Source organism: Ursus arctos, unplaced genomic scaffold (genome assembly GCF_023065955.2).
Source record: "Ursus arctos isolate Adak ecotype North America unplaced genomic scaffold, UrsArc2.0 scaffold_14, whole genome shotgun sequence".
NCBI classification, from domain to species: Eukaryota; Metazoa; Chordata; class Mammalia; order Carnivora; family Ursidae; genus Ursus; species Ursus arctos.
In genome coordinates this window covers 6,043,472-6,054,758 of record NW_026622808.1, presented here as the reverse complement: position 1 = coordinate 6,054,758, position 11,287 = coordinate 6,043,472, and the positions used below count along the sequence as shown (strand labels likewise).

At 42.2% G+C, this 11,287-nt stretch overlaps 1 pseudogene; it reads right to left on the bottom strand.

Moving 5' to 3' along the window:
• Positions 1 to 5,177: 5,177 nt before the first annotated feature.
• Positions 5,178 to 9,269, bottom strand: LOC113271347 (activity-dependent neuroprotector homeobox protein 2-like; annotated as a pseudogene).
• Positions 9,270 to 11,287: the final 2,018 nt, after the last annotated feature.

The following is an 11,287-nucleotide window of genomic DNA, read 5'->3' as shown; positions in this document are numbered from 1 at the left end:
AGGTGTATAGTGTAGTGATTCGGTACTTCCATACATTACTCAGTGCTCAGCCCTCCCCCCTCCTCCCTCTGGTCACCATCTGTTTGTTCTCTAGAGTTAAAAGTCTGTTTTTTGGTTTGTCCCTTTTTTCTTCCTTTGTTATATGTTTTATTTCTTAAATTCCACATATGCGTGAAATCATGTGGTATTTGTCTCTCTCTGACTGACTTATTTCACTTAGCATAATACCCTCTAGGTCCATCCATGTTGTTGCAAATGGCAAGATTTCGTTCTTTTTTATGACTGAAAAAATTCTGCTCTGTATATAGACCACTGCTGCTTCATCCATTCGTCTCCGGATGGACACTTGGGTGGCTCCCCTAACTTGGCTATTGTACAGAACACTGCAGTAAACATAGGGGTGCATGTATTTTTTCAAATTAGTGTTTTCATATTCTTAGATAAATACTGAGTAGTGGAATTACTGGATCATAGGATAGTTCTGTTTCTAATTTTTTGAGGAACCTCCTTACTGTTATCCAGAATAGATACACTAATTTGCATTCCCACCAACAGTGCGCGAGGATTCCTTTCTATTCACATCCTCGCCAACACTAGTTGTTTCTTGTGTTTTTAATTTCAGCCGTTCTGCCAGGTGTGAGGTGATGTCTCATTGTAGTTCTTTGTTTTAAGTTTTTATTTTAATTCCAGTTAGTTAACATATAGTGTAATATTAGATTCTGATGTACAATGTAGTGATTCAGCACTTCGTACATCACCCAGTGCTCATCACAAGTGCCCTCCTTAATCCCCATCACCTATTTCATCCATCCCCCTCCTCCCTTCCCCTCTAGTGACCAGCAGTGTGTTCTTTCTCATTATAGTTCTGAGTTGCGTTCCCCTGATGATGAGTGATGTTGAGCATCTTTTCTTGTGTCTGTTGGCCAGCTCTGTGTCTTCTCTGGAAAAACGTCTGTTCAGGTCTTCTGCCCATTTTTTAGTTGGATTATTTGGGAGGTTTTGGTGTTGAGTTGTATACGTTTTTTTATATATTTCGGATACTGACCCTTTATCAGATATGTCATTTGCAAATATCTTCTCCCATTCAGTAGGTTGTCTTTTAGTTTTGTTGATTGTTTCCTTTGCCGTGCAGAAGATTTTTATTTTGATGTAGTCCCAATAGTTTATTTTTGCTTTTGTTTCCCTTACCTCAAGAGGCAAATCTAGAAACATGTTGCTACAGCCTGTGTCAGAAAAATTACTGCCTGTGCTCTCTTCTGGGATTTTTATGGTTTCAGGTCTCCCATTTAGAGTCTTCTTTTTTTCTTTAATAGAAATTGATAAGCTGATTTTAAAATGCAAAGGACTTTGTATAGCCAAAAGCAATTTTGAAGAATAGTGTTGGAAGACTTATTCTGCCTAATGTGAAAACTTACTATAAAGCTGTAATGATCAAGATACAGTGGTATTAACATGGGCCTAGAAAAATCAATGGGCGGAACAAGACAGAATGCAGCTACGGAAACACTTATATAGTGACCTGATTTTTTTCAACGTCATTGAAGTGTAATCAGCAAACAGAAGTTCAAGATCTTTTAACTGTACAGTGTGACGGTTGGATACACGTTTTGCTTTGTGGAAGGAGTCCTCCCATCTAGTTAATCAACATGTTCATAACCTCACATACTTACCTTTTTTTTTTTTTTGTGAGAATACTTAAGTTCTATCTTAGCCAATTTCATTTTTTACAATTCAGTGTTATCAACTATAGTCACCATGTTATACTTTAGATCCTCAGAACTTACTCATTTTATAACCATCAGTACACCCATAGGTTGTTTCTGTACCTTGGTTATAGTGAATAATTATATAAGGAGAGGATAGATATATCTCTGAGATACTGATTTCATTGCGCTCTGTATGCACAGAAGTAGGATTCCTGGATCATATGGTACATTTTTTTTTTAATTTTTAAGGGAAACTCCAACTTTTTTACATAGTGGATATACCAGTTTACTTTCCCACCAGCAGAGTACAAGAATTCTCTTTTCTCCACATCCTGACCAGCATTTGTTATCTCTTACATTTTTGATAATGGCCAGCCTACAAGTACAAGGTCATATCTCATTGCGGTTTTGATCGCATTTCCCAAACGATTAGTGATATTGAGCACTTTTTCGTGTACCTGTTAGCCATTTGTATGTCTTCTTTGAAACAATGTCTATTTAAGTCTTTTGCTCATTTTTTTTAAAGATTTTATTTATTTATTCAACAGAGATAGAGACAGCCAGCGAGAGAGGGAACACAAGCAGGGGGAGTGGGAGAGGAAGAAGCAGGCTCATAGCGGAGGAGCCTGATGTGGGGCTCGATCCCGTAACGCCGGGATCACGCCCCGAGCCGAAGGCAGACGCTTAACCGCTGTGCCACCCAGGCGCCCCTTTTGCTCATTTTTTAAATTGAGTTTTTTGTTTGGTTTTTGTTTTTTTGTTACCGAATTTTACGAGTTTTTTTATATATTGGATATATATTTTGAACATTAACCTCTTATAGGCTATGTGGTTTGCAGATATCTTCGCCCATTCCATAGGTTGTTGTTGATCCTGTGATGGTTTAATTTGCTATGCAAAAACTTTTTAGTTTGAATTATGACAGAGGAGCCAGGAATATACAATGGAGAAAAGATAGTCTCTTCAATAAATGGTGTTGGGAAAACAAAAAAAAGAATGAAACCAGATGCCTATCTGACACCATACACGAAAATCAACTCAAAATGAATTAAAGACTTGGATTTAAGACCTGAAACAGTAAAACTCCTAAAGAAAACATAAGGAGTAATCTCCTTGACATCAGTCTTGGTGATAATTTTTTTTGTATTTGACCCCAAAAAGCAAGGCAACTAAAGCAAAAATAAACAAGTAGTACTACATTGAACTACAGTCAGTTAGTTTTGACAAAGGAACCAAAGCTGTTAAATGAGGAAAGAAAAATATTTTTAACAAATGATGCTGGAACAACCAGATATCCATATAGAAAAATGAATTGGTAAAGAGAAAATGTAGTTAGTAAGTTAGAATATAGAAGGTTGGTAAATTCAAAAAGTAAATCAAGTAAATGTCATTTAAAAAAATATATGGTAGGGGCGCCTGGGTGGCTCAGTCATTATTTGTCTCCCTTTGGCTAAGGACATGATCCCAGAGTCCTGGGATCGAGCCCCACACCAGGCTCCTCCACTGGGAGCCTGCTTTTTCCTCTCCCGCTCCCTCTGCCTGTGTTCCCTCTCTTGCTGGCTGTCTCTCTCCCCGTCAAATAAATAAATAAAAATCTTTTTAAAAAATTATTTAAAAATATGATAAAAATTATACATATATAAGGAAAATCCCGCAAAATATGTATAAGGTAATATTTTATTCTCTGAAAATTAATGTGAATATCTGGGTTTAAAAATAATTTTCTAGCAATATAAAAAATCTAACTCTGAAGACAAAGGAGGTTTAATAGACCAATTGCTAGTATTAAAAAACTCTAGCCATACAGTATCATAGATGTGTACTATTAAATCTTTAAGGACCGGATAAAATTAATTGTATCTTTCAGAGCATATATACAGGAAGAACTATTTATTAGATAAATACTTAATAAGAATTTGTTTTGAAATCCACAACCACATTAAGTCTAAAACCTGAGAAATATAACTCAAAAAGAGATAAGCAATCACAAATGAATATTAGCATAAAAATCTAAAATTAAATAGCATAATAGCCTTTAGTCCCGTCCACGTCGTTGCAGGTGGCAAGATTTCATTCTTTTTGATGGCTGAGTAATATTCATTGTGTGTACATACCACATCTTCTTTATCCATTCATCTAGCATTCATCTACATCCTTGGGGTCTTTCCAAGTAGAAATTAGATTCCAGCCCTCTAATCAACTGTTGCTCATTCTCGGGATGAGAGGCCTCAGTATTAGAAACTCAGTGAAAGGTGTAAATAGTAGGACATCCACTAATATTCTTAGGACAAAGAAAAAAGTGTCAACAATGTCTGTGATAAGTTTTGACATTCACTCTTGTTAAGTCACGAATGGATACATATTTCCTTAAATGCAAAAAAAAATTAATATCTGAGAACCTAACCAGCATCATGCTGATGGGTAACAAATTAGAAGTGGGAATGAAACCAGGAATGAAACAAGGACCTCAGTCTCCTTGTTGGTCGACATCATTCTGGCTGCATTAGCTAGTGCATGGAGATGAAAGGAAGAAATAGGAAGAATAAAGTTTAAAAAGAAGAGGCAAAATTATGTATTTTTTATAGATGACAGTTTTACTTTTGGAAAGCCCAAGAGAATCAACTGAAAAATTACTGAATATCAAAATATTCAGAAAATTCTGACCAGTTTTTAAGTTAACATTAAAAAATCAGTGGCATCCCCCATAAATAACCGTGTGTGCAACAGAATGGAAAAAATATCTCTTTCAGAAAGAGCGGGAATCTACTTGACATAAATGATCGATATAAAGGCTACTTTCAAATTCAATGGAAAGCCCTAAAAGACACCTTAATAAACAAAAGTGCATCCTGTTCTCAGTATGGGGGCGCCTGGGTAGTGCAGTCAGTTAAGCATCTGACTCAGGTTGTGATCGCAAGGTCATGAGATCAAGACCCGTGTTGGGCTCCGTGCTCAGTGCAGAGTCTGCTTGTCCCTCTCCCTCCCTCTCTGCATCCCCTTTCTATCTAAAATAAATAAATAAATCTTAAAAAAAAAACAACCTTGGTATGGAAAAATGTCAGTTATTCCTTAATAAATTAATATAAAACTAGTAACTATAGTGTCAGGATTTTGCTGTGAATCCGCATAAGCTGATTCAAAAGTTGTTTTTAACCTTTTCTTTTCATTTTTTTATTTTCATTTTTATTTTTTGCATGAAGGATCCAAGGATTTAATTTACATGACAGGGAAGAACTAAAAATACTTGTTACAAAAATCAAACTGCAGGAAACAATAAATCTGAAAGAACTATTCACTTCTTTTATCTAGAAGTCTTTCCGAGCACCCGAAATAAATCTAAAGAGCCACGTAGAGACCCCCGAAATTGATTAGTTCAACATACAGTGAAGAAAATAACTTTTTTTTCAATCTCAATTGGAAAAGAACACTAATTATCTAGTACTTTAGATTTCCTAATTTTTTTTACAAGTTTTAAGGCTCATACTCAAAGTTCAACCTGTGTTTTAACTTTTAAGTTCAGACATATCAAAGCTTAAAAAAGTATAGAAGGCTTGTAATTTTTTATTGCTTTCATGCAAATATATCTTCTTTTTCAAAAAAAAAAAAAAATGAAGCCACGTCGATTTCCCACACCCGCAAGAGTGAAGAAAGAAGTTCTGTATTTCCTTTTTACTAGGATATGGTCTCTTGGGAGATCATCTCTAAGACATTGCTTTTTTTTCTTCATAAGAATGGTCTTCATCTTTTTTAGGGTTTAATGCTAAAGTCTGAAAAGCATCATCATTAACAAGCAGCTCCTCTGTCCTGATTTCATTCCTTTGTCTTTCCAAAGGCACCTCGCTCGCCACCTTTTCGGGAGCCCGGGGCTGCATCACTGTTGGTGACGAGAGGTCGCTCTTCCATCCACATCCCCCTGGTCTTCTGCCCCGAAGTGGCCATTGGGCAGCTTTCTCTTTACAGAAAAACTGGAGTCCGGGGCACCTGGGTGGCACAGCGGTTAAGCATCTGCCTTCGGCTCAGGGCGTGATCCCGGCATTATGGGATCGAGCCCCACATCAGGCTCCTCCGCTATGAGCCTGCTTCTTCCTCTCCCACTCCCCCTGCTTGTGTTCCCTCTCTCACTGGCTGTCTCTCTCTCTGTCAAATAAATAAATAAATAAAATCTTTAAAAAAAAAAAAAAAAAAGAAAAACTGGAGTCGGGGATCACCTCACCCTTCATGAAGAGCACTTCACTGTTCTCAGTAAAATTAGGTTGGATCCAGAGGTCTGAGCAGGTGGATGGCACTGGCTGCCAGGTCACGTGGCCAGTGTAGACCCCACAGCGGTGGATGCACTTGAACGCCGGAGATTCCAGAATTGTATGGACTCTTGTTGGTGTGAATGTGCTGCCTCGCCTTCAAATGCAACTCAGATGCCTCGGTCGTCACAAAGGTGCCAAAGCAAAAGGGGCAAGTCACTGCTTGTTTGCTGGGGCTCCGGGAGGCACCTTCTGTCTGGGGTCGCATGGGCACGAGTGACTTGGAGTCTCTCCCAGCTAGTATGGCCAGGTAGACTTCCCGCTCCCCAAGCTCTTCCTTTGGCAGTATGGTAGCGAAATCGAGACGGGGAAACATCGGGTTGCCGTTAGCATCGAGATCCAAGCGAGAACCTTTGTCCCTATAATCCACAGGTAATTTCTTCTTCCCTCGGCACATAGTCCTACTGTGCTCTGAAAGGCCTTTCATGTCATGGAAAGTGCACGGACAGCACACGCACCCCAGGCCATTTGCAAGTGATGGATAAGCTCTTTCTCGGACACTAAGCATTTACAGGAGAGACACCGAACTGTTTTCTCGCCCGTGCACTTTACAAATGGTGCACATGCTGCCAGGTTGTCGGGCTCCAGATTTTCAGCGGATTTGGATTCACTGGGCTCATATTATGAGCCACTTCCATAGGAACCTGGGAGACGTTGGAAGGGAAGAGCTCATTGCAAACCGGACAGGTTTTCCACTGCTTCGCCTGTTTGAGCGCCTGGTTGGCTTCTGCCACAGATGGCGAGGCCTGAGCAAACCCACTCCGAGCAAACCCACCACTGGAGGAGACGGCACGCGGGAGCTGGGTGGGCATCTGGGGCAGGGGGGATAGTGGCAGCACCTCCTGGAGGCACAAAGTGACAGATGCTGGCGCAAGCGTGGGTGTGGGAATGCCAATCACCTGTTTCCCCGTCGGCATGAGCTGTCTGAGAATAGAGCCTGACGGGAGGCCCGGGGTGTTTTGAGAGGTGCCAGGTCTCACTGGCTGATTTGCAGGCGAAACGTTGGTGCTCACAGACTGGTTTAGTTGTAGGGCCCCAGGACTCACTGGCTGGCCCTCAGGGAGCACTCCTCAAAGGACGGGCTGACGAAGCTGAAGAACACCAGAATTAATACCCTGGTTTGCAGGGAGAGCACCTGCCGAGACTCTCTGGTTGGGAGAAGGGAGCCCAGGTGGGACCACCTGGCCTGCGGGAAGGACCCCAGAAGTGGCCGTCTGTCCCGAAGGGACAACCCCCGCAGGGGTCATCAGGCCTGCAGAAGGACCCCTGATGTAACTGTCCGACTCACCCCTGGTGAGACAGCCTGAAGAACCCCGGGGGGTGACAGACGGAAGGACAGGAAGGATGCCAGGCCCAGGCATGTCTGTCGACGGCAAGAACTCCAGGCCCAAAAGGCTGGCTGAGGAGTAAAGGCCCCAGGATGGATGGTCTGTTTTATGCGTAGGACACTGGTTCCAACAGACCTATTTATAGGTCCGACTGGCTGACGCAAGGGCAACGTGGGAGGATTTGCTGACCGAGCAAGTGGGACTCCATAAGAAGGAAAGACAGGCTGGGGAGCGGAGGAAGGCAGAGGACTGGAGACTACAGTCATGTGGGACTGTGCCACGGCAGGCGGAGAAGGGGTGAGGCTTCCAGAAGTGCCCCAGGCCACAGTCACTGGCCGGACCAGGTCTGGCTCTGGCTGCGGGGATGTGGGGATGTGGCCGCGAGGCCCAGAGCGCAGCTGTCCGGTGGTACAGCCAAAGGTGCCGCCGGCTTTGCAGCAACGTGCCTTTGCTTCAAAAGCCAGGCTTCTTAGTATGTTCTGAAATCCCGCACCTAAACTTATCCTCCAAGTCCCTGTGAAGGTTTGATGTCAAAATAGGATACATTACAGCATCCCGGCTGCTGGGATTGGTGTTGCATTTTTTTTTTTAATTTTTATTTTTATTTATTTATTTTTTAATGATTTTTTATTATATTATGTTAGTCACCATACAGTACATCCCCGGTTTCCGACGTAAGGCTCGATGATTCATTAGTTGTGTATAACACCCAGTGCACCATGCAATACGTGCCCTCCTTACTACCCATCACCGGTCTATCCCATTCCCCCACCCCCCTCCCCTCTGAAGTCCTCAGTTTGTTTCTCAGAGTCCATAGTCTCTCATGTTTCATTCCCGCTTCTGATTACCCCCCCTTTCTTTATCCCTTTCTTCCCCTACCGATCATCCTAGTTCTTATGTTCCATAGATGAGAGAAATCATATGATAGTTGTCTTTCTCTGCTTGACTTATTTCACTTAGCATTATCTCCTCCAGTGCTGTCCATGTTGTAGCAAATGTTGAGAACTCGTTCTTTCTGATAGCTGAGTAATATTCCATCGTATATATGGACCACAACTTCTTAATCCAGTCATCTGTTGAAGGGCATCTCGGCTCCTTCCACAATTTAGCTATTGTGGACATTGCTGCTATGAACATTGGGGTGCATATGGCCCTTCTCTTCACTACGTCTGTATCTTTGGGGTAAATACCCAGTAGTGCAATGGCTGGATCATAGGGTAGCTCAATTTTTAACTTTTTAAGGGACCTCCACACTGTTTTCCAGAGTGGCTGCATTTTTTACAATAATACTTGTCACATGGTGGCATCTTCTCAGTAGAAAGGCTGTGCTCAGTTTTCGGTTGCTCGCCCATTTCCTCAGTTCGCAGGCCAAAGGAGGCGTGAATGAAGTCGTGAAAATGGGCTACCAGCACATGCTTCTTGCTGCAGTACACAGTGCTTGCGAAGTTACATTTTAAACATGTAAAAGTTATCACGTCCTTCCTCGAAGTTTTAGCGTCACCCAAAATAGTCACTGGGTGGTTCTGGACTTTCCGAACAGGTGCATGGAACATTCCAAAGTGCCTTCCCACAATTTGGGTTGAGAAGAAAATACACAGTTTGGACAAGGGATCACCAGCTCCTGATCAATGTCATCTTCATGGTAACGATGAAAATGATTTTTGAATGAAGTTCTAGCCTTTTTGTATTTACAGAGGCTACAACAGTATGGCTTTGTTTGGTATCTCACTTTCTTTCCAGAAGGTTCCCCGAGAGAAGTATCTCCCAGTGGTGTGTTTAAAAAAAAAAAAAAAAAAAAGTACTTCTCTCCTGGATTAAAGTCTTTAAGGTCCTTCAGCAACTCCTTGCAGCTGTCAAGCTCAGTATCCACAAGAATGCCTTTTGCCTTTTTTTCGTACCTTCCTGATGTTGTCAAGATTTTCCACAGGAATTTTGAAACATTTTTGAATTTTTTCCTAGGGGTGCCTGGGTGGCTCAGTCGGTTGGGCGTCTGACTCTTGATCTCAGCTCAGGTCTTGATCTCAGGGTCATGAGTTCAAGCCCCAAAGCCTCACCTAACAGTGGAGCTGTCAAGAACCTCATGATGGTGTTCCTAAAAACAGCATGGATTCTGGAACTGGACTTCCTGGGTTCAGATCAGGTCCACAGTTTATAAACTGTGTAATCTCTGGCAAATCACAGTCCCTGGGCCTCGGGTGCCTGCCTCCGACCGAAGATGAACACGCACTTTCCACAGGCCCTGCTTATCACATGCGAATCCCCACTCGCACCCAGACTCCCAGCCCTCCTGACTGCATTAAACCTGGGTGTTCCCCGTGGGCCTTCTGGTACCTGCCTCCTGGCAGGGGAAGTCCACCACCCTCCCTCCCACCAGCAGTGCTCCACCGGCGATCCTCAAGGCCTCAAGAGGCTGTGATGACCCTTCTATTCGATTGTAACGAGTGTTAACAGCACTTCCACTCTCATTCATAGAAAACACTCAAAATATCTGACTATCAGGGCACTTGCGTGGCTCAGTTGGTTAAGTGTCTGCCTTCAGCTCAGGTCATGATCCCAGGGTCCTGGGATCGAGCCCCAAGTCGGGCTCCAGGCTCAGTGGGGAGCCTCCTTCTCCCTCTCCCTCTGCCCTGCTCATGCTCTCTCTCTCTCTCTCAAATAAATAAAATTTAAAAAACATATATAGATATATATATTTACTTATATAAATATATAGATAAATATACAGATATCTATATAAATATATATAAGTAAATATATAGATATATAGTTATATCTGATGATTGGCGTGCACGTGTGCACTATCTGAATCGGCAGGTCTCATTTCTGATGTTCCAAAGCCAAATGTTAGTAGAAATTCTGCAAACACAATCTATATCAACGCAGTCAGCCAAGGCAGACAAAGTTAGCATTTTAATGTCAGCATCTGCATCGCCAACATTCACATTCAGGGTTCAGGCAGGGAGTGCCGGGCTGAAGGGCTGGGGACTGGCTCTGGCTGCCAGGCTGCCCTCCCACAGCCCTACCCCCCCTTGGAGTGAAACCACCCCTGGGGCAGAGCTCGGTGCCACGAGACACCCCCCCATCCCTGCCATGGCAGACCTCAGCGGGTCACTCCAAGCTGCTCCTGGGAGAGACTCCAGGGAACCGGTTTGTGGAGAGGAACGCCCTGCGGGGGCCACCCTCCGCACTCCTCTCCCCTTTATTTTTTTTAAGTAGGTTCCACACCCAATGCAGGGCTTAAACTCAGGATCCTGAGATTAAAAGTCACATGCTCTACCGACTGAGGCAGCCAGGCAGCCCTGATTCAAAAATTTCAATAGAAAATATAAATATATATGAGTAGCCATTTTTTAAAAAGAAGACTCTTGTGTCTGATAGTGTTTGCCCTATCAGACGTGAAAATACATTATATTGTAGTTACTATAATTCCTAAAATTTTTTGGCACTGGATCATGAATAGAAAGATCAATTAAACATAAGATTCTATAAGTATATAGAAATGCCTTTGGTAATTTTGTGCATGATAAAGGTGTCATTTCATATTATTTGGAAGTGGTAATTTATTCAGTAAGTAAGGGGAATAATTTGAAAATAACCCCAGGGCGGGGGGAAGTAGCATGATCACTGCTTCAAAATAAATTCAAGATGGATCAGAATTTTAAATGTTAAAATGAGGGACGAGAAAGGAAAATGGAATATATTGTTAACCTAGCAATTCTGCTTTTAAAAATACACACCGAAGATGTGTTTTGTCCATGATAATAAAGACACTTCTCCAAGGATATTTACTACAGCTCTGCCTGTACTAGCAGAAGTCTACAATGAGAAATAATCAATAGATTCATTAACCAGAAAAGGTACAGTCATATAACGGAATCTGTTTGGTTCTTAAAAACAACGGCGCACACACAGACATACGCATAATGACTACAATACGTGAATTAGAAAAAGCAAG